Genomic DNA, 21319 nt, shown 5'->3' with positions numbered 1-21319 from the left:
TAAATAGAACCGAGGCCTTAGGCGCCTCCCCCCGCTCCTCCTCTCCTGCTTCTTCTCCTTCTCTCTCTGTCTCTGTCTCTCGCCCTGTCTCTGTCTCTCTGTCTCTGTCTCTGTCTCTGTCTCTCTGTCTCTGTCTCGGTCTCTCTCTCTCTCTCTCACACACACACACCCCTGGGCTGACACTTTAGAAACGGTCAAGCCCGCCCCTGTCAGGCTCTGTGCTAAGGTAGCCACAGTCTGTCTCATCATCACCGACTATTTATGAAGTCCTCACTCTGTGACCCATACCTACTACCAGCTTCTCCTCCCTTCTCTGCCGCGTGTGCCCTGAGCCTCACTCTCCAGCCCTTCCACGCTCTTATGCTCCTTTCTCCCCATGTCATCCCTTCCCAATTTCACCTGCCCGCTCCCTGCCCCGCCCCTGCCTCCAGGAAGTCCACCGGGTGGCAGCTCTGCAGAGCCTGCTGTTGCCCCGGGAAGGTTCTAGAGGGGCGAGCCCGGCAGGTGATGACCGGCAGGCTGGGGAGTCAGGAGCCTCAGCCGCGACCACCTTGTCTCTCCCTCCCCTTGTCCACTTGCACTGGACTCTGTCACCCTCCCGAGATGCTCAGGGCACTTGTTAGCGCCTGAGTCTCCGGCTGCAGTCTCAGGGCTGACATCTAGTCTCAGCCAGCATAGAGAGCCCTCTGATGCAGGCTTCCATCCCCACCCGGTTGTCCCATGTCCTAGTCACTGGCCTTCTGAAAATGCCAGGCGCGGCCTCAACCTCACGACCTCGCACACGCTGTTCCTACAGCCTGCAGTGCCCTTCCCCTTCCTTCTCAATGGGCTGAACCTGACAGGTCACTGAAGCTGTCAGCAGGGCCCTTCCCCAAGAAGCAAGGGAGGTCAGGTGCACCTGTTGGGAGAGGGACTTCTGGGGGCCCTGGACAAAACTCATCTCAGAGTATTCATGCCAGGTGGTGTGTTTTCGACACCAATCTCCGCTGAACAGACTTTGATAAAGGCAGGACTGGATCCCTGGCCTGTGACGTCATCCCTCACACACACGGGTGTTTAGAGAGTGTCTGCTTTCTGACTGTTGATTCTTGAGACTCCCACCCTACACTCGGTGCTTTTTATTTTAGGTTACTGTTTTTCTAACAAAGTATTTAATAAAGAAGACCCACCTGATGCAGAGGGAGACAGTAGATCGGGGTTGCCCTTCTTTCTTCAAGCAGCTTCGATGGCTTTATCAGCAGCCTTTCTCCCAAGGTGTTTTTCATTTTACACGTGGGCGGCTGTGAGAACCACTGCCAGGAGGTGGCCACGCCTCCCATCAGCTCCCGTCAGCTCCTGGTCCCCTCTTCCTGAGTATGAGGGGAGAGCCGTGGTGGGGCGGAGGGCAAGGAGGGCGTTGTGACACTCATGCAGCTCTGGACGCTTCTGCTGTGTGTAGCTGTCCCTGTTTGGACAAGAGCTTGTTCTCCGTACTCTGAGTTGGTTGGCTGCATCCTGTGGACATAACTCCTCCAGGGAATGGTGACTTAGCTTACCTCTGACATACAGAGTCACAAGTGCAGGGCTCAGGTGAGATTCTAGACCTGTCGTCTTACAGATAAGCAGACTCTGGCTTCACTGCTGGGATCGCAAGCATTTCTTCACTAATAGACTGAAGGGGCTGGAAAGGCTGCTCTCTGGGGTGCCTTCTTGCTTGCGTGTTTTGGGGTTCTCTGGGTTGAAGGTGGAGCATTAAGACATGGTGGATGTAGACTGGCAGCATCAAATATGAATGATGTTTACTGTAATTAACAAATCTTTGTGTAACGCTTGGGCAAGGGGGTTTGATCCCTCACAAGCACAGAAGGATGGAGGAAAGGGCATGGTTTTCCCTTCACTTGGAGGGGGCACAGGTGGGAGGAAAGTCAGTTTTATTCTTTGAAGTGTGGAGGGGATGGATGGAGCAGGGTTTGATGAAGAGGAAATGGCAACTATGGAGGGACTGGTGGAGGCACAGAGGTGGTGCCCTTCTGGCAGCTGCCGGGGAACCGCGGGGGTAGGAGAAACATTCTAGTAAGCGGTCGTGGTGTCCAGCTTTCACACTGCGTCATGCATGTGACCTGGGCTTGTTGAACTGATTGCTACAAAGATGTGTGTGGTAGGAAGAATCGTGGCTCCCCAAAGAATCATGGTTCATGTCCTAATCCACAGAAGCTATGCATATGTTAGGTTACATGGCAAATAGGAAGGTCTCAGCTGACCTTGAGATGAGGAGATGATCCCAGATGATCCAGGTGTCTGCAGTGTAATTACAAGGGTCCCCTGACGTGATGCAGGGACACAGGAGAGTACGTGTCAGAATGATGCCATGTGATAAAGTCTCTGTGCTTTGCTGCTTTGAAGAGGAAGGAGGGTCCGTGAGTCAAGGAATGCAGGTGGCCTCTAGAAACTGAAAAGGCCAGGAAATGGATTCTCCCCTGGAGCCTCCGGAAGAGGTGCAGCCCTGCCGACACCTTGATTTTTAGGCCAGTGAGACCCATTTCAGACTTCTAACCTCTAGCACTGTAAGATAATAAAGTTGTTTTCAGCCACCAAGTGTGTAGCCGTTTGTTACAGCAGCAATGGGAAACAATCCAATACGGAAACCTGTCTCTACTTTGGAAATGTGAGACCCTCTTAGTTATTTATGAAATATAATGGAAAATTTATGGAAGATAAATAACTCAGAGAAGAATCTTGTCAAAATGAATTCTAAGCTCTCCCTGAGTTAATTTATTTTAGTAAAGTGAGGGCAGGAACTCTATTTCTTCACTATGATACCCTCACTGCCTAGTTCATTTTTAAAATTCATTTTTAAACAAATGAATCTCTTCATTTAAATCCGTGAAAAACCAAAACAACTATCTTTTCAAAGGAATTATTGGATGCTAAAGTGTATCACTATGATTAGAAATCTTAAATTCAGGCTCTTGTTATAGACAAAGAATATCATACTTTACATTGTCATTCAAAGATGAGAGGTTTGGTTGGAGAATTTTTTTGTAAGTTGTTAGGTGTAAACAGGAATCACTTTTGCTTTCTTGGGTTCTAGGAACTTCCTTGTACCTATACAGGGAAGGAGTGTTAACTTGCCCTTTGCCTTGTCAGTAAAGCAGCTGTCATATGTAGCAAGCTGTAGCCTTAAATCCATGACACCCCAGCCCCCTGCCCACCAAAGTGCTCGTTGTTTGTGACACTTAGTTTGGGGAGCCTGGTACTATATACTAATCTATTATAAATGATCTTTGCCTGGCATCTTTTAGAATTACAAATACTTCTGGTGTTCATTTGCTATTTCTTGACTCACTTATTCCCTGAAAAAAATTAAAATCTTTGCTAGGATTTTGCTATGTGCCAGGCCCTGGGGAAACAAAGGTAACTCAGATATGGCACTTCCCAGAGAAAGCCACCTTCTGGGTGGGAAGAAAGACAAGTGTGTAGATAATGAGAGGACGGAACAGCCAATATTGAAATAATTTGTGATGCCAAGAGGAGGAAAATTCCAACTCTGCAGGGAGAACAGAGCAGAGAGGAAGAGACCGAAGGTCCAGAAGGACCTTGGCAACTAGAAGGGACAAGTATTAACTGCCTACTGAGTCCCAGCACTTTTACATGTAACTTTATCATTTCATTTTTACCCTGAGAAAAATGATATGCTAATGAAGTATCTTTGCAAAATCACAGAGTGGGATTCATAATCATTGTCTTCTAAGCTGTTGGTTTTAAAGCAGAGGTGGGCAGACTTTCTGTGAAGGACTAGATGGTAAATATTTCAGGCCTTGGGGGCCATACTGTCTCTGTCACAACTATTCAACTCAACTCTTGTGGCAGGAAACCAGCCATATAGAATATGGAAAGAAATGAGCATGGCTGTGTGCCAATAAAACTTTATTGACAGAAATGGACAGTGGGCTAGATATGGCCCAGGGGTTGCAGTTTGCTGATCCCTGTTCTAGAACAGCCATTATAGCTACTGTTTTGCTTTAGAATATTTCAGGAGAGGGAGATTATAGGTTTCATTAGCTTTACAGGTGGGTCAGTGACAGTTTCAAAATGGGTTATAGAATCCCACCAAGAAACAGTAGCAGACTGGATTAATAATGGAGCTTCAGACAGACCCAGTTGTCTAACATTTCACATCATCATGGTTAATATTGAACAGACCTCTGGGAATCCAGATATCCATCTTTAGGTCATTATAGACGAGTCCAAGGAGAAAACCACACTAAGCAGTCTTGGCAGAGGATTTGACGGTGTGTGGGCACGTGTGTGTTTTAACTCTGAGATTTAAAAAAAAAAAAAAAAAGGAAATAAAGAAGATTTGTCTGGAACCATTGGGAAGAAATAAGGTAAATATCTGAATGGCTGACCTGGGAGAAGCCTAGAGTGTAAAGTCTCAATACGGCTGTCTTCTGGAAAGAGGCAGAAGCATCTGGTTAGTGTAACGGTGAGGGGTGATGTGAAAGGAAATCCCAAGTCCAGATTAGAAAAGCAGAATACATCTTGACATCTTAAAGCAACAAGCCAGAAAAAAGTCTGTCCTTAATAGCTAACAGTGAGACTTCCCTGGTGGTGCAGGGGTTAAGAATCCACCTGCCAGTGCAGGGGACACGGGTTCGATCCCTGGTCCGGAAAGATCCCACATGCCGCTGAGCAGCTAAGCCCATGCGCCACATCTACTGAAGCCCGTGCGCCTAGAGCCCACGAGCCACAACTACTGAGCCCACGTGCCTAGAGCCTGTGCTCCGCAACAGGAGAGGCCACCGCAATGAGAAGCCCGTGACTGCAACACAGAGTAGTCCCCGCTCGCCACAACTAGAGAAAGCCCACGCACAGCAATAAAGACCCAACACAGCCAAAAATGAATAAAATATATAAATTTATTTTTAAAAATAACTAATAGTGTGGGAAAAGTCACTAAATTCAGAGATTTTGAGTTTCTTCATTTGATTTCTTAATCCTTTAGAGCAAAACAGTGAATTTTTTGGAGAAGAGATCTTTCCAAGAGTATATCTTGAGAGATACAGGGTGGTAGGAAAACACCTGGAAAACCATTAAAGAACTTCAGAAATGTGACACCGGGAAGCCATTTAGGTCACCTGTCCCAGGCCTACATGACTAAAAGGAAATTTTTCTCTTGGCTGATGAGAGAGAGCTTGGACGAGTATGGTTACATTGGGAAGCTTATTTCTTTTGAGTAAAACTCAAAAAATCAAAAGCAGACAAAGTTCATAAGATGGTTACAAGTGTGGGTGGTTCCAACTGGATGGAAACATTTTCTCACCAACAGGAATCCGTTGAAAGGGTGTGGATCGTCTCCAGAGGTCCCCATGCTCGGTGCCCCCAAGTGTGTTTTGATCTGGTTCCCCCCTCCGGCTCTGTGCTGTTGCTCTTCAGGTTGACTTGGGGGAAAGAGGGAGGAAAAGATGGAAAAGATGGGAGTTGATATCTTCCTGGAAGACGCTGTGGAGGTTAGCAGGCTAAGTTATTCCAACCAAAACAAGTTAAGCTTTTCCTTGTGTTTTGAATCCTAGGCACGAATCTTGTCTTGGATGAAACAGATGTGATTCTGGGGACGTGCACGGCGTCCTCAGCTTTGGTGACTTTCCTGCCCCTCACTCTTCCTTGCAGGAATCAAACATGCTCCAGCTGTGCCTTTGTGTGCCGTCTCTGGCCTCTTTCTAAGTTCCATGCAACTTCATAAAACTCAGAAACTTAGGACTGCTTGAAGAAAATAATCTGTGAAACAGATTGCCCAGCCGCTCCGCGGCACGTGGGATCTTCCCGGACCGGGGCACGAACCCGCGTCCCCTGCATCGGCAGGCGGACTCTCAACCACTGCGCCACCAGGGAAGCCCCAGATACATGTTTTGATGTGGATTAAATCTAACAAACAGTGTTTATTCCAAAGGCTTTAACATGTAAACCCATTAAAGGGTCTTATAATTTGACTTCTCTTTCCTGTCAGACAAAGCTTTTTTGTAACGTAAATATAGTAAGGAATATCCATGCTCTACAGTCTTGCTGACGTTCTTTTCTTTTAGCAAGGGTTAAATAAGGGGGATCTTCAAAGCCTTGGTGATACGTTACAGAAAGCTTTGAAGTTCTTTTAGCTTCCCTGGAAATCTTTGTTTCCTGGAAAGTTCGCTAATGGTATGTCTAGTTTCTTACACAAATCCATTCCTTAGCTGTGTGTAGTGAATTACCTAGTCAGTGGGAATGCTACTGCAAGATAAAATTAATATCTAAACTGGTCCTGAGTCAGTTATTTCCACTGCAGAGCTTATGTAGTCATAAGGTACGATGTTATTTAGGTCAAATTAACCTTTCTTTATCTTAGTTCACCTCTTGAACTCCCTGAAAGCAACATAATTTACAACTCCTAGCAACTCCGGCTCTTGTGTATGGAACTAACCTCCCGCATCAGCATCGCCATCTTCTATCTCAGTTGGTGGCGCCATCCTGCACCCGGGGTCCAGTCGGCCCCTTCTCTCTGCATCCCCTCCTCCGCTGACACTCAGTTCGGGGCTGACTGTCTCCGCCTGCCTGGCTGTGGTAGCCTCCTATCAAGTTCCCTGCTTCTGCTTTCCCTCTTCCCATCTACCTAACCCCCAAAGTCTGTTTTCCTCAGAGCGGCTAGACTGATTCTTTAAACCTAAATCAAGATCATTCTCTCCCTCGCCCACACCCTACAGTGCCTTCCGGTAACGCCAAATCCAACCCCAGGTCCTTCTCTGGCACAGGGCCTCTATGATCTGTGCTCACCTGTGTCTGCCGGACGTTGCCTGCTGGCTTGCCCAGCGCCCTTCCTGTCCGTCATCAGCTCTGGCCACACCGGCCACCTTGCTAGTCCCGTGTACCCACCAGTCTCATCCCCATCTCAAAGCTTGAAACTTTGCATTTGCTCCTTCTCCCCCTGCCTCCCCTACCCCGAGCCCTCTCCCTCCACATACCCACCAGCTTTCTGGCCAATTCTTCCATGTCTTTGCTCAGTGGTGACCGCCACAGAGACCTGAACATTTTATCTAAATGAGAAGCCCCCAGCCTCTTACCCTGCTTTCCCTTCCTCTGGCTCTAAGTAGCGGACATTCGGTCCCTTGCTGATTCATCACTTGGTTTATTTGTCCATTCGCTTATTTATAGTTCATCTGTCCCTCCCAAGAGAACGTAAACTCCATAAGGACAGGGACTTACGATGATAAACATGTATCTTTCATGCCTCACACACGTAGGCAATCAAGACATATCTGCTGGGTATTGTATGAAGGAAAGAACCAGAATCATTCACATTGCTTTTGGTCTGCACATGTAGACCAAGTCTTTGAGCAGTCACGTTGTTCAGTGGGACAGTGATGTTTTTGATTTTCCTACCCTAATAAGGTTTCCAATTCAGTGATCAGGGTCTATCTTAGATTTAGCTCTTGCCCAAAGATCTTAGCAGTGACCTTGGTCGACCTTCAGTGTAGTTCAACATATGGAACACAGGTACCATGTGGACATAAGGACCTTGACTTCCTGGTGATGTAATGGCTTTAGAGTGGCAATGTGTCCACGGACAGAGCCGCTGGAGTCTTACTTCTTAGCGGTTAGCAGGCACGGATATAGCACAAGGAAAAAAGAGCCAATACTCATGTCTATTTTTAGTACAGTAGAGTTCCCATAATTATCTAAACACTAAGAGGTTACTTTAAGGAATGTTATCAGACTAACTGAGCTTTTTCTCCTACCACTGAGCAGCTAATCGTCTTCCTGTAAATATTATATGAGAAGAAATTGGGGGAGGGGGCACATACAGGAAGGTGGATCAATGGTCCGTAGACCCTTGTAGACGATACTAAGAGCCCCACTCCATGAGATAATTTTGTCAGCATAATTACTCTGAGCTGCTTCTAAAAAGTCGGACGTATCGATTCGTAATTTACGTTCAGTAAAATTCACTCTTTTTAGTACAGCTACGAGTTTCAGTATTGTGTGCAGCTGTGCCGCCACCATAATCAAAATATAAGTTTTCATCCCCCTGAAATGTTCCTCATGCCCCACTGTAATCACTGAGCCCCGACCCCTGGCAGCCACTGATCTGTCTTCTATCCTTACGGTTTTGCCTTTTCCGTAATGCCCTATAAATGGAATCATGCATCTGTCGCTGTTGAGATGCACCAGTGCTGTTGTGTGTTATCGGTAGTTTGTTCCTTATTATTACTGAGAAGTGTTCCATTGTGGATGTAGAGTTTGCTGACCCATTCACCAGGTGAAGGACATTTGCACTGTTTAAAATTTGGGGTGATTATGACTAAAACTCCAATAACAGTCATGTATAGGTTTTTATGGGAACATGCATTTTCATTTTTCCCTGAATAAAAACCTAGGAGTGGAGTTTCTGGGTCATATGTTTAGCTTTATAAAAACCTGCCAAACTGATGTCCAGAGTGGCTGTTTTCTCTGCCCACTGGGAAGGTATGGGAGTTTCCAGAGCTGCTTTCTGATCCTCAGGGTCAATGCCCAGAGGATTTTGCCTTCTTTTTATAATAATGTTTATTTATGTTTACTTGTTGACAGTTTGCGTTATTTATTTATTTACGGCTGTCTTGGGTCTTCGTTTCTGTGCGAGGGCTTTCTCTAGTTGCGGCAAGCAGAGGCCACTCTTCATCGCGGTGCGCGGGCCTCTCACTATCGCGGCCTCTCTTGTTGCGGAGTACGGGCTCCAGACACGCAGGCTCAGTAGTTGTGGCTCACGGGCCCAGTTGCTCCGCGGCCTGTGGGATCCTCCCAGACCAGGGCTCGAACCCGCGTCCCCTGCATTGGCAGGCAGATTCTCAACCACTGCGCCACCAGGGAAGCCCGGATTTTGCCTTCCTGAAGAGAAACCTCGGGATTTATCTCTCCCCTCTTCTCCCCTCAATTCTGTGTTCCAGTTTCTTCTACTTGGACCTTTAAGTTACTTTTTATTTAGAAGTCTTTCCGCTCTTCCTTGTTGCCTGAGTTTCCTTTTTCCTTATCGCACCAGTGCAGTGCCTTGTACCCAGCAGATACTAAGTACGCACCTATTTGACTTGACTGTAATAAACTAGATTAAACTGATCTCCAGGGCAGAGATGGCCCATAGTGGGACTTTGGTGCATGTTTTAGCAGGCTCATGGGGCATCTGCACAAGGTAGGTGAGCCCTACCCCAAGACCTAGGGAGAGATTCCTGTTACTTCTCTCCTGGCAGTAAGGCATCAACCACAAAGTGTGGGATATAAAACTGGGTTTGGGGCTTCCCTGGTGGCGCAGTGGTTGAGAGTCCGCCTGCCGATGCAGGGCACACGGGTTCGTGCCCCGGTCCGGGAAGATCCCACATGCCGCGGAGCGGCTGGGCCCGTGAGCCATGGCCGCTGAGCCTGTGCATCCGGAGCCTGTGCTCCGCAGCGGGAGAGGCCACAACTGTGAGAGGCCCGAGTACAGCAAAAAAATAAATAAATAAATAAAAATAAAACTGGGTTTGGACTGCCACAGTGGTGAAGGGTGGAGAAGTCAGAACCAAATCTGTGGTTATTATAAGGTATACAGATTTAGCTTGGAGACACCAGCCATGAAATGTGCAGAATCTTGTGAGAAGGCTCTTCTTTCTCTTAAAGATTTTACATTATTGTTTAATCACTGTTGAAGCAGAGCGTAGTGGTTAAGAGTGAGAGCTCTGCAGACAAACTCTGCTACTAACCACCTGTGTGACCTTGGGAACCTTTCAGTGCCTACGTTTCTTCATCCGTAGGATGGGGATAATAATAGTAGCGAGGAGTGATGATGAATGGTCGATATGTACATAGTGGTTAGAACAGTGCCTGGCTGGTATTAAACGCTATAGGAGTATTAGTCACTGCTGTTATTGTTATTAACTAAACGTTACCCCTAATACTCTGAAAATGTGTGTTTTTCATGCATTTGTGACACCTTCACGGATGTCAGGTTCTAGATACTTGATCAAAGAATGATTAAAATTCAGTTAACGGAGAGGGAGTGAGATAAATTAGTTTGGGATTAACACATACACACTACTGTATATAAAAGAGCTAAACAACACGGACCCACTGTAGAGCACAGGGAACTCTACTCGATGTCTTGTAATAACCTGTATAGGAAAAGAATCTGAAAAAGAATAGATACACGTATAACCGAATTGAGCAGCAGGGTTCGCGGCATTACCTGGCGTAACCAGCAGTGGCCGATCATCCGCAGAGGTGTGTACTTATCCTCACTATGCTGACTCGGCTCAAGTTGAGTGGCCTCAGTTGTCTGGTCTCACTTGCTTATTTCTTTGACTTTTGGAAGCTCGGGGAGGGTGTGGTTTCTGAGCAGTGCCGTCCCCTCCGTCGGGATGTCTCTGTGTCCTCCACGTGAAGGGCTGAGTCCACCAGTTTGCTCACTAGGTCAGGGTTGGAAGTTTGGACACAAGATTTTCAGTCACTTCTCTCTCACTTCCTAATTTCTGTGTTGGCACCTCCATACAAAAGTGGTTTCTTCTAGCCCTTTTAGCAACTTCTTCCAGACCTGACTTGGCTTTCCCCTTTGGGACCTGTGCTTTCGGGAGGTCCAGTAAGTTGCCTCTGTGTTTGGGGGCCACCACCTGAGGGCTAGAGCAGGTGGTCCCAGGGACCAGTGGGCGAGCACGCAGCCAGCAAGTGGGCCCGGCAGGCCTGCCCGCGGGGGCCCCCACCTGGACACAGCCCTGCTTCTCTCCTGCCCTTCAGAGTTACCACAGAGGCTGGAGGAATTCACAGGCAGTCCTCGCTTTACTGCATTTCAGATACTGTGTTTGCTTTTTACAAACTGAAGGTTTGTAGCAACCCTGCGTTGAGCAAGTCTGCGGGCGCCTTTTCCCCACAGCATTTGCTCAGTTCCTGTCTCTGTGTCACATTTGGTAATTCTTGCAATGTTTCACACTTTGTCATTATTACTCTGTTACGGTGACCTGTGATCAGCGGTCTTAGATGTCACTACTACGACTGGCTGAAGGCTCAGATGACGGTTAACGTTCTTTAGCAAGAAAATATGTTTTAATTAAGGTATGCGCACCTTTTCAACATAACGCTCTTGCACGCTTAACAGACTACAGTGTAGTGTAAACATAACTTTTATGTGCACCGGGAAACCAAAAGCCTCGTGTGGCTCACCTCATCACAATATTCGCTTCATTGCTGTGGCCTGCGTGTTGGTCTGAGCGTCGTCCGCAGGCTGAATCGTGACTCATAGGGTACTGCTTTAAGTGTCCGTAAGTGCTGTGACCTATGAGATATAAACCTCTGAGATGCATCGCTGAATTCAGAGCAGCCTTTTGACATTGTCTTACTAAACACACAACTGCTGGCGTGCTACGGATAAGAGGCAATGTTGGCGTTGCAAGGGGGCTCCTCATCCTTGAAGCTCTTGAGACCCACATCTGTTAACAGGCACCCAGAGATGAGAGAGAGGAGGGGAGGGTGGCCTGGAGTCCACCAGGACCCATCACCTCCTTACCTGCCATGACGGTTGATGGGCATATACGCTCGACGGTGAACCCCAGTGCTTAGTATATATTGTTCTTATCAAATACAGTTTGCACGTCAGTGGGTTCTTAAATTTGTGTTTGTTGTTCATTTAGGAAAGAAAGAGCAAGGTCTAGCTTCGTCGTCTCATTTTCATGAAAACATGCACGTATAAAGCCAACAGAGTGATAAAAGATATCTGCCCTCACCAGTTGCTGAATTTCAGGGGTCGATGGAGTCCAAAGAGGGGTCATGATCGTGGCGGTTGCTTTGAGCCCACTCCAGTCCACTGGGAGACCCCGTGTGTCTCCAGCAGAGGGAACAGCGCGTGCTGGATCCTGTGAGCCTAGGAAGGGTCTTAGTTCTGTTTTTGCTGTGGTGGCTGCACATCTAGGGTGCCTCCTGGGGCTGCCTGGGAAAATGTGCTCTTGTGGGGATTTTTAGGTTTGTTCAGATTTAAGGGCATTTGGAGATAGTCAGACCCTTTGAGGCACGCTGTGAAATGTTGCAGTGTCGCGTTCTGTGTTGCAACTTGGCACGTGGTATGTTGTGTCATTATAATTACAAATATATGTGTGATGTGTGTATATATACATGTATACCTACATACATATGTGTGTATATGTGTGTGTGTGTATATATTTATATCATTCATAAATATAAACGTGGCTCATACTATCTGTCTTAACTATAGGTCTTAGATCAGGCTGTGGTAACAGAACACCGTAGGCTGAGTGGCTCAAACAACACACATTTATTTCTCATGATTCTGGAGGCTGGGAAGTCCAAGGGCAAGTAGCTGGCAGATTCAGTTCCTGGTTAGGGCTCCCTTCTTGGTTTGCAGACAGCCGCCTGCTTCCTGTGTCCTCCCTTGGAGGAGAGCAGAGAGCAGAAGCAAGCTCTGTGTCTCTTCTGTAAGGGCACTAATCCCATCATGAGGGCCCCACCTTCATAACCTAATCACCTCCCAAAGGCCCCACCTCCAAATACCATCACAATGGGGATTAGGATTTCAACAGATTAGTTTTGAGGGACACATAGCTCTATATTTGGATGCTGTAAACAATATGAAATCATATTCCCAAGCGCATATATCTGTCAAACAGCAAGCTGAGTTTTCCTTTAAGGTTTGTTTGCTACTTGTTTATTTATTTTGTGGTTGCTCTTAGGCAAGTAGTAGGAGCCGCCGAAGAATTTGAAAAAAAAATGTACGAGAGAACTTAAAATTGAGAATTCAGCCCATTAACTTAATTTTTCTACCTGCAGTTTTGGATGACACGTACATCCTTTGAATTGTGGAGCGGAACACCTCCCAGGGTTTTACAGGAGCATATTTGAAAATGCATGAGGACCTGACATGGCCTTTTAAGAACCTGTGCTGTAATGGGACACATGGGAAGCCCACCTGTTGGCAGCATAAAGCCCATGAAGTGGGAAGCGTGTCCCCATAGGAAGGTGTCCCCAAGGACAGAGGGGAGGTGGTGTTTCTGGATGTCACCAGGGAGGATTGTGTGCTTATTTTAGCTCCCTCTCCTTCATGTGTCCCCACGTCAGCTGCTATTTTGACTGTGGCATCTTCCTGCAGCTGGTGGCGTGCTGATTGCCAGACGCCCTCCCAGGGGAGTGAGCTGCCTTGTGCCCACTGGTTCCTGTCGGTCTCTCCGCATCTCCTTGAGCACTGGACTCGGGGCTGTGAAATACTACAAAGATACAAGATCAGAGACCTGCTTATAACAACGCACAGTCCATTTTAGAGAAAAAAAATACATAAGAAGTTCTCTTCGTTAAGAGAAGTGGAGGACAAAAAGTTGGCACAGTCAAATTGTACCTCGAAATGCGTTTAACATACCCTTATGTAGTGAAAATGACCAACATTTACTTAGTAAAAGAATCCAGTATTTAGGAAAATACTCAATGTTCTATGGATGTTATCCTAATGTGTAAAACTAGTACAAGAGTAATGGTTCAGGATCACAAAATCTCTGATAAATTACTTGACAAATAAAATGGGCCATTTTTAGTACTCTTTAAATGGCCTGTTATTTATTCTTTATCCAAGCTTCCTGTACCCACCACCAATTCCATATTAAAACGAAGCCTAGGCAGCCTCAGCGTGTCATTGCCAGTGGTCGGTCCTGCGCTCTTTCTAGAGGCGGCCGGGGGCCCAGGATCTTTGCGGGGGGGGCTCTCCCTCAGCATCTTTGCTGCCTCACCTCCTCTGGCACCTACGCCCGTTGTCATTTCTCGTCTGCCTCTAGCCTTGGCTTCTGCTCGTGCCAGTCCGGTCACTTGCTAATGGTTTTTCCATCAGCTTGCGTGGTCCTGGAATTGACGCTAACAGATTGTCACCTCGGCTTGGGCACCAGTATTGTAAGTGCCTGCCTGGGGGCTGATGGAACTGGGCTGTCCCCACACTGTCACAGACCCACGCAGATGTGTGGAGGTTTTCGTAGTGCCGGTCAGTGGACACCTTCTAATAGGCACGTGATTTTTCTGATTTGGAGACATTTATTTTTTATAAATGTCCAAATAATTTAAATGATTACTATTTTAAAATTATTATTATTACTATTATTGCTGTGACTAAACCAACCCACGATGGTTGAGAATGAACTACAGTCGTCGTTTTAACCAGGTGTTTGGCACAAGTTGAGGAGGGAGCGAGGTCCCTGAGTAGGAAGGGAGGCAGTCAGGGAAGCCTCCTAGGACCCGGAGGCCCTCTGAGCTGAATCCTGGAAGGTGTCTTGAGGTTTGTTGGGGGAGCGTGGAGGAAGTGCCTATGGCTCTAGGAAAATATCCTCAAGAACCTCCTTTCTTGCCCTAGGCATCCAGGGAGAGAAAGACGGGAGAAAGTAGCCAGAGAGAAAGTTGGGTCTGGGGAAACGTCATCCCTAGAGTCGGTAAGAGGGGACTCTCGGAGGCCTGGTGAGGGGACGAGACTCTGGTCAATACTCTAACCCAGAGGCACCTGACACTGTGGTAGTTAGGTGCCGTTGGCCCTCCGTGTCCATGGCTTCTGCAGCCCTGGATTCAACCAACTGAAGATCAAAGATATTGGGGGGAAAAATTCCAGAAAGTTCCAAAAAGCGGAACTTGAATTTTCTGCATACCAGCAACTATTTACATTTTATTAGGTACTGTAAGTCATCTAGAACTGAGTTAAAGTATACGGGAGGATGCGCATAGATTATATGCAAATACTAGACCACATTTTTCTGTTTTCTAAATTTAATTTTTAAAAATTTTAATTAAAGTGTAGTTGATTGACAATGTATTAATTTCTGCTGTACAGCAATGTGATTCCATTATACGTATATATATGTACACATTCTTTTTTTAATATTCTTTTCCATTATGGTTTATCACAGGATACTGGATATAGTTCCCTGTGCTGTACAGTAGGACCTTGTTGTTTATCCATCCTATAGATACTAGTTTGCATCTGCTCACCCCAACCTCCCACTCCATCCCTCCCCCAACCCCCTCTCCCTTGGCAACCACCAGTCTGTTCTCTATGTCTGTGAGTCTATTTTGTAGATAAGTTCATTTGTGTCGTATTTTAGATTCCCCATATAAGTGCTATCATGTGGTATCTGTCTTTCTCCGTCTGACTTACTTCACTCAGTGTGATCATCTCTAGGTCCATCCATGTTGCTGCAAATGGCATGATTTCATTCTTGTTTATGGCTGAGTAGTATTCCATTGTATATATGTGCCACATCTATTACTATACCACTTTCCATAAGGCATTTGAGCATCCATGGATTTTGATATCCAAGGGGGTCAGAACCAATCCCCTTCAGATACGAAGGGCCGACTGTAATGTGTGCCTACAACTCACCGGAATGTCCCTTTCCTGTGTACACCTCCACCGCACCTCCTGTCAGACCTGTCTTCTGAAACGTTAGGATAAAAGCCTGTCTTTCTCTGCCGTAATCTCCCCTCCAGATGCAGTGGGTCTAGAGTTAGTGACAGAGTCCTGTCAGAGTTTTTGCATAGAGATAATCATCTGAAAGTCCAGTGAAAGTTTATTTTTGACCAGGAAGATATGCTTTCGAAGGATGGAGAGAGCCCTGGAGAGACTGGACAAGCCCGCGGGATCTGACCTTGAGCCGGACGTGTCTTCCTGCTGCACTAAAACCATAGTGATTCTTCCAGTGCCCTGTTCTCCTCTGGAATTTTTTCTGCTTTTATACAGGTTTGACTAGTTTAGTTAAACTTCAGCCTGTCACTTAGTTTGGACCCTTGCCTCACTGTGGGCCTTGCTCTTTTGTTTTTTTTTTTCCCCAAGTTATCATGAGTGCACTGAAGCCGATACATTGTTTTGTTTTCCTGCCAATGCTGTATTCTGAAGTTTTATTATCTAGTGACCAAGGTTTCCCTTTGTCTTTAGACAAAGCAGATTCCAAGAATGAAAGTGTTTCAGGTACGGGACTTTCAAACTCCTTCTTCTCCCTGGGCTCACGATCTCCACTGGAGATTTTCTTCTTTCTTGCCCCCGGTAGTAGAGCCCCAGGGGGATCCCTCTGTACATGCGAGATTGAGAACCCCAGCTCTAGAGGGTACCAGGGGCTGTATACCAAGGACAGAGGGGTGTTCTCCAAAGAGAAAGAGAGATGAGTATGTCCTCTCCTGCCCTTGTCTCTTGGCTTCTTTTGGTTTTCTTGGCCTTTTTTCTTCGTGAAATAAGTTCATTTTCCCTTCCTTTGCAGCCAGTGTGGAAAGAGGGTCTCCTTCCTAAAGCCGGCACTTCCTCCCCAGTTTGGTGCCTGGAAGAGGCTCGGGAGAAGGACAGGCTAACACTGGTCTAGCCCAGTTCCCAAGTCTCCGGGGCTTTTTAATAATAAACAGATTTTGGGGGGAGGACGGCAAATAAATTTTTTTGGCACAAAAAATTCTCCTTAAACCCAATAGTCGGTCTGTGTTAACCACAAGCGTCTTTGTGGCTTCCAGTCATGAGTTCAGGGCTGTCTGAAGTTCACGGAGCAGTGGTAACAGTGTTCTTGTGCTGTGTGGGAACTTCAAATGGTCGACTGCGCCCCCCCCCCCACCTCCCCACAGGCTCATTTCCTTGTAAATTGCCGCTGCCTGGGCTTCTGGAGATGAACCCCATTCTCTCTACAGGAGGTAAAAGAGGCTCTGATAGCTCGCCTCCCGTGTGCTTCCCAAACCTGCTACTGACACCAGCTCTGACCTTTAGGACGCTGGCTGCTCGCCAGCTCAGGGCTTCTTGTACTGGAGTGAACTCTTTCCTAAGATGATGTTTTCAAAAGGTGATACAAGCCAGTACTGCCTAGACATCGGGAAGAGAGAGGAAGAGGTGCCTCATTAGCCCCTAAAACCAAAGACTTCCCAAAGCCTAACCGCTAAACAACTAACGATTAACTAACAGACCTAGGGCTTCCCTCTCTAGTCCGGGATCTCAGGCTGGAGCCTTGTTCATGCATGGTGCCTCTCTCCCAGGCTGAGTCATTGCAGTGCCGCACAGGCAGCTGGCCTTTTGAGGGTGAGGAATGAGCGTACTTCCAGGGAAGTCATGCTGTATGCAAATTACTCACAGTTAGGAAAATCACACAGGGAAGTGCATCCTCCCCTCTGTCCTACTCTGTTGTACTTCCAGCACAGGTGGTGTTTTCCCTCGTTTCCCCAGCCTTTGAGGGAAATGAACGCTGAAGATTTTCTCTGCCTGGAATTAATGGCACAGACCAGCTTCTAGCCCAGTCAGTCCATCAGTCCTGACGCCCTAGACGGGTTACGCTGGTCTCAACTTCTTTACCCAGCCTCTCTCTTTTTTAAGGACCCGGGCCTTTGTCGCTTCCCTCTCGTTGTACACATCCAGCTCCTCGATGAGTTCCAGCCCACCCTCCTCTGTCTTTTCGAGTCTTCCTTTGTTACAAGGCTTCTCTCCCAAAGCCCCTTGTTCGGGTCTGATGTAAATTTGTGTCGTAGAAAGAACTCATATTTACTCAGGATAGCTCTGCTATCTTGAGGCTATCAGATGTCAGATTTCATCACCAGAGAAAAATCAGAGCTTTGGAGAACGATCACGTAGAAATGATTTTATTCACTGAGTTTGAGATGAAGGAAAAAAATGTATTTGTTTGTTTGTTTTTGCTTTTCTTTTTTGAAAATTCTATTTATTATTTTATTGAAGTATAGTTGATTTACAATGCTGTGTTAGTTTCAGGTGTACAGCAAAGTGATCCAGTTTATATAAACTGAATTTATATATATAAATATAATTTATATAAATATATATAACACACACACATATATCTCTATTCTTTTTCAAATTCTTTTCCCTTATAGGTTATTACAACATATTGAGTGTAGCTCCCTGTGCTATGCAGTAGGTCCGTGTTGGTTATCTATTTTGCATGCACTAGTGTGTATATGTTAATCCCAAATTCCCAATTTATCCCTCTCCCTCTTTCCCCTTTGGTAACCATAAGTGTGTTTTCTGTGTCTGTGAGTCTTCTGTTTTGTAAATAAGTTAACTTGTGTCATTTTTTAGGATTCCACATGTAAGTTACATCACATGATATTTGTCTTTCTCTTCTGACTTACTTCACTCAGTACGATAATCTCTAGGTCCATCCACGTTACCGCAAATGGCATTATTTCATTCTTGTTTATGGCTGAGTAGTATTCCATTGTATATGAGTACCTCATCTTATTTATCCATTCCTCTGTTCATGGACATTTAGGGGGCTTCCATGTCCTGGCTATTGTGAATAGTGCTGCTGTGAACATTGGGGTGCATGTGTCTTTTCGAATTAGAGTTTTCTCTGGATATGTGCCCAGGAGTGGGATTGCTGGATCATATGATAACTCTATAAAAAATGTATTTTTAATTGAGTATTTTTTCTAAGAGGTGTAAAAAGATATTCTAACCACTGCCTATAATTTGTAGTCACCGATGTAAGCTGATTAATTGAAAGGGAAAAGCTCTTTAGAAGCAGATGAATCACAGCCATGTATCTCACCTCGCTCATGCATGTGACTGTCTTGTATTGTTTGCTGTTTCCTTTCTCAGATTTCCGAGTAGAAATTTTTCTTTCTCCTTTTGCAGGAAGAGTTGGAGTACATGAGCTAGAAGACTGGGAGAGCGGAGACAGGGAGAGTTTCGAAGTCCTTCTCTATCAGAAGCCATGATTTAAACATCACCATTACGGTAAGTATCTAGAAAGAAATATAACTGTTCTGTGGTTGACACATCATTGGTTTTGGCTGCAGTTCTGAGAACAGGTTAAAGGACGTTGTGAAGGATGAGTTTGTTTAAATCACTCTCAACAAACCAGAGGTCTGAGAAAATTAAAGGTTCCTCGGTGACAAGTTATGGGACCACCAGCATCCAGAGGGGAGAGCCATCTGACAAGTTGGAAAAATCTGTCTGTCTCCTTAGTAGCCATGTGTTCCAATGTGTGAAAGAAAAGCAAAGCTTAATGTACTGGGGTTTCCTTTCTGAACAGAGCTTTCAGGGACTCCAAGTTAGACTTTTTAGAGGAGGGCAGAGCCAGGCACGGAAGGGAACAGAAGCACCTTTCTAGGGACTGTGCTATCTGCCCTGCCACTCTAGGGCAGGATTTCTCAAAGTGTGTTCCATGGAACACACTTCTCTAGACTGTTAGTGCAGTGGAGACAGGGCTATGAAGATGGGTCTGCGCTCCAGTGAGTTTGAGAAACATTAAAGTTCACCTTCCTTCCTGAAGGGTCTCAGAAGTGGATGAGCCTCGTGACTCTCCATGGACGTGTGTCGTCGGCAGGGCTCACCAGAGTCCTGTGGAACTCTTCTTATAGGGCATACTACGTCCCGTGTTCGTTTGTTCATTAAGTATTTATTAACACCTGCCACGCTCATGTTAGGTGCTAAAAGTACAGCGATAAAGAGATTGCTGCTTGTGTCTAGATAGAAAATATGGTAAGAAGCAAGTGAGAGCAATTATCGATAGGCACGACAGCCAGAGGTTTAAGACAATGGTCTCAGGAGTGATGGGCCCTGAGTTTGAATCCTGAGTCTGCCACTTATCAACTGCATGACTTCGAACAAGACACTTAACCTCTTGTTCAGTTTCAACATCGGTGAAACTGCGTTAATAGCGTCTCCCTAGTAAGCTTGTTGTGAGGATCGCAATGATGCAGTCATGCTGGCAAGTGCTGAACCGTATGCAAACGTGAGCAAACCTGTACTGAGAACAGCAATGACGAGGGCGTCGAAGGCTGTGTGAGGGCTGACGCGGGAGGAGGTAGCGGTGGATGGGAACTTTGAATAGGGTGGTCCAGCACTGCCCTGAAGTACAGACCTGGAAAGATGAGTGATACTGAGCTGTGGAGATGGTATAGGGAGAGAATACAGAGGGAAGCACAGTTGCACACGGGAGTGTCTCATGCGGAGAAATTTGGAAATTCGTTATGCAAACTAATTTGGAATTTGAGAAATTCCAATACCTCTTTAAGATTAAAAAAAACAAAAAAAAACTAGGGACTTCCCTGGTGGTCCAGTGGCTAAGACTCTGTGCTCCCAATGCAGGGGGACTGGGTTCAATCCCTGGTCAGGGAACTAGATCACACATGCCACAACTAAAGATCCTGCATGCTGCAACTAAGACCCAGCACAGCCAAAATAAATAAATAAGTAAATAAATAAATGAAACAACAACAAACCAGGAATCGGAGGAAACGTCTTCAGCCTAAAAAGAGCACCTATGAAAACCCCACAGCTAACATCATACTTAATTGTGGACCGAAAGCTTTCCCCCCTAAGATTAGGGTCAATACAAGGATGCCCACTCTCATTACCTCTACTCAGTGTTCTCCTGGGAGGTCTAGCCAGGGCAGTTAGTGAAGAATACGAAAGGCTTCTGGATTGGGAAGAGCGAAGTGAAACTGTCTCTGCTTGCAGGTGACATGATCTTGGCTATGGAAAACCCCAAGGAATCCACTAAACTGTTAGAACTAATAGACACATTCAGAAAGGTTGCAGGATATGAGATCAGTCTACAAAAATCAACTGTAATGCTGTACACTTAGAACAAACAATCTGAAATGAAATTAAGAAAATAATTCCTTTTACCACAGCATGAAAAAGAATGAAACACAAGCATACCTCGGAGATATTGCGGGTTTGGTTCCAGACCCCCGCGGTAAAGTGAGTATCACGCTAAAGCGAGTCACACAAATATTCTGGGCTCCCGGTGCATATAAAAGTTATGTTTACACTGTCTGTAGTCTATCACGTATGCAGTGGCATTAGGTCTAAAGGAACAATGTACATGCCTTAATTAAAAAATGCTTTACTGCTAAAAAGTACCATCATCTGAGCCTTCAGCAAGTCATAATCTCTTTTCAATAGTAGCATTAAAGATCACCGATCACAGATCATAATGACAAATGGAACAATGAAAAAGGTTGGAATATTGTGAGAATTACCGAAATGTGACACAGAGACACCAAGTGAGCAAATGCTGTTGGAAAAATGGCGACAATAGACTTGCTCAACGCAGGGTTGCCAACAAACCTTCACTTCATAGGAAAAAGGCAGTATCTGCAAAGTGCAATAAGGTGAAGCACAATGAAACAAGGTGTGCCTGTACTTGGGAGTAAATGCAGTTAAAGAAGTACAAAACATGCTCTTAAAACTGCAAAATGTTGAACGAAATTAAAGAAAGTGCCAAATAAATGGAAAGACATCCCATGTTCATGAATCAGAAGACGTTACCGTTAAAATGGCGGTGCTCCCTGAGTTGACCTGTAGAGTCAACGCAGAGTCTCTCTCTCAGAATCTCAGATGGATTCCTTGTAG

General features: G+C 45.9%; 1 protein-coding gene across 7 annotated transcripts in view; it reads left to right on the top strand.

Moving 5' to 3' along the window:
• Nucleotides 1-21319, top strand: part of SVIL (supervillin) — a 231341-nt gene that overhangs the window by 44595 nt on the left and 165427 nt on the right. For 6 of the 7 annotated variants that reach the window (XM_024750122.1, XM_024750119.1, XM_024750125.1 and 3 more), the window contains one exon: nt 18590-18691. The gene's annotated coding sequence lies outside the window, so the exon portion shown is untranslated. Of the gene's footprint in view, nt 1-15601; nt 15716-18589; nt 18692-21319 lie in introns of those variants that run through there. The other variant, XM_024750123.1, reaches the window with a different exon arrangement.

This window comes from Neophocaena asiaeorientalis, unplaced genomic scaffold, assembly GCF_003031525.2.
Source record: "Neophocaena asiaeorientalis asiaeorientalis breed wild unplaced genomic scaffold, Neophocaena_asiaeorientalis_V1.1 scaffold4, whole genome shotgun sequence".
In the NCBI taxonomy this organism is placed as follows: domain Eukaryota; kingdom Metazoa; phylum Chordata; class Mammalia; order Artiodactyla; family Phocoenidae; genus Neophocaena; species Neophocaena asiaeorientalis.
The sequence above is the reverse complement of the archived record's forward strand: the minus strand, read 5'-3'. Positions and strand labels throughout refer to the sequence as shown.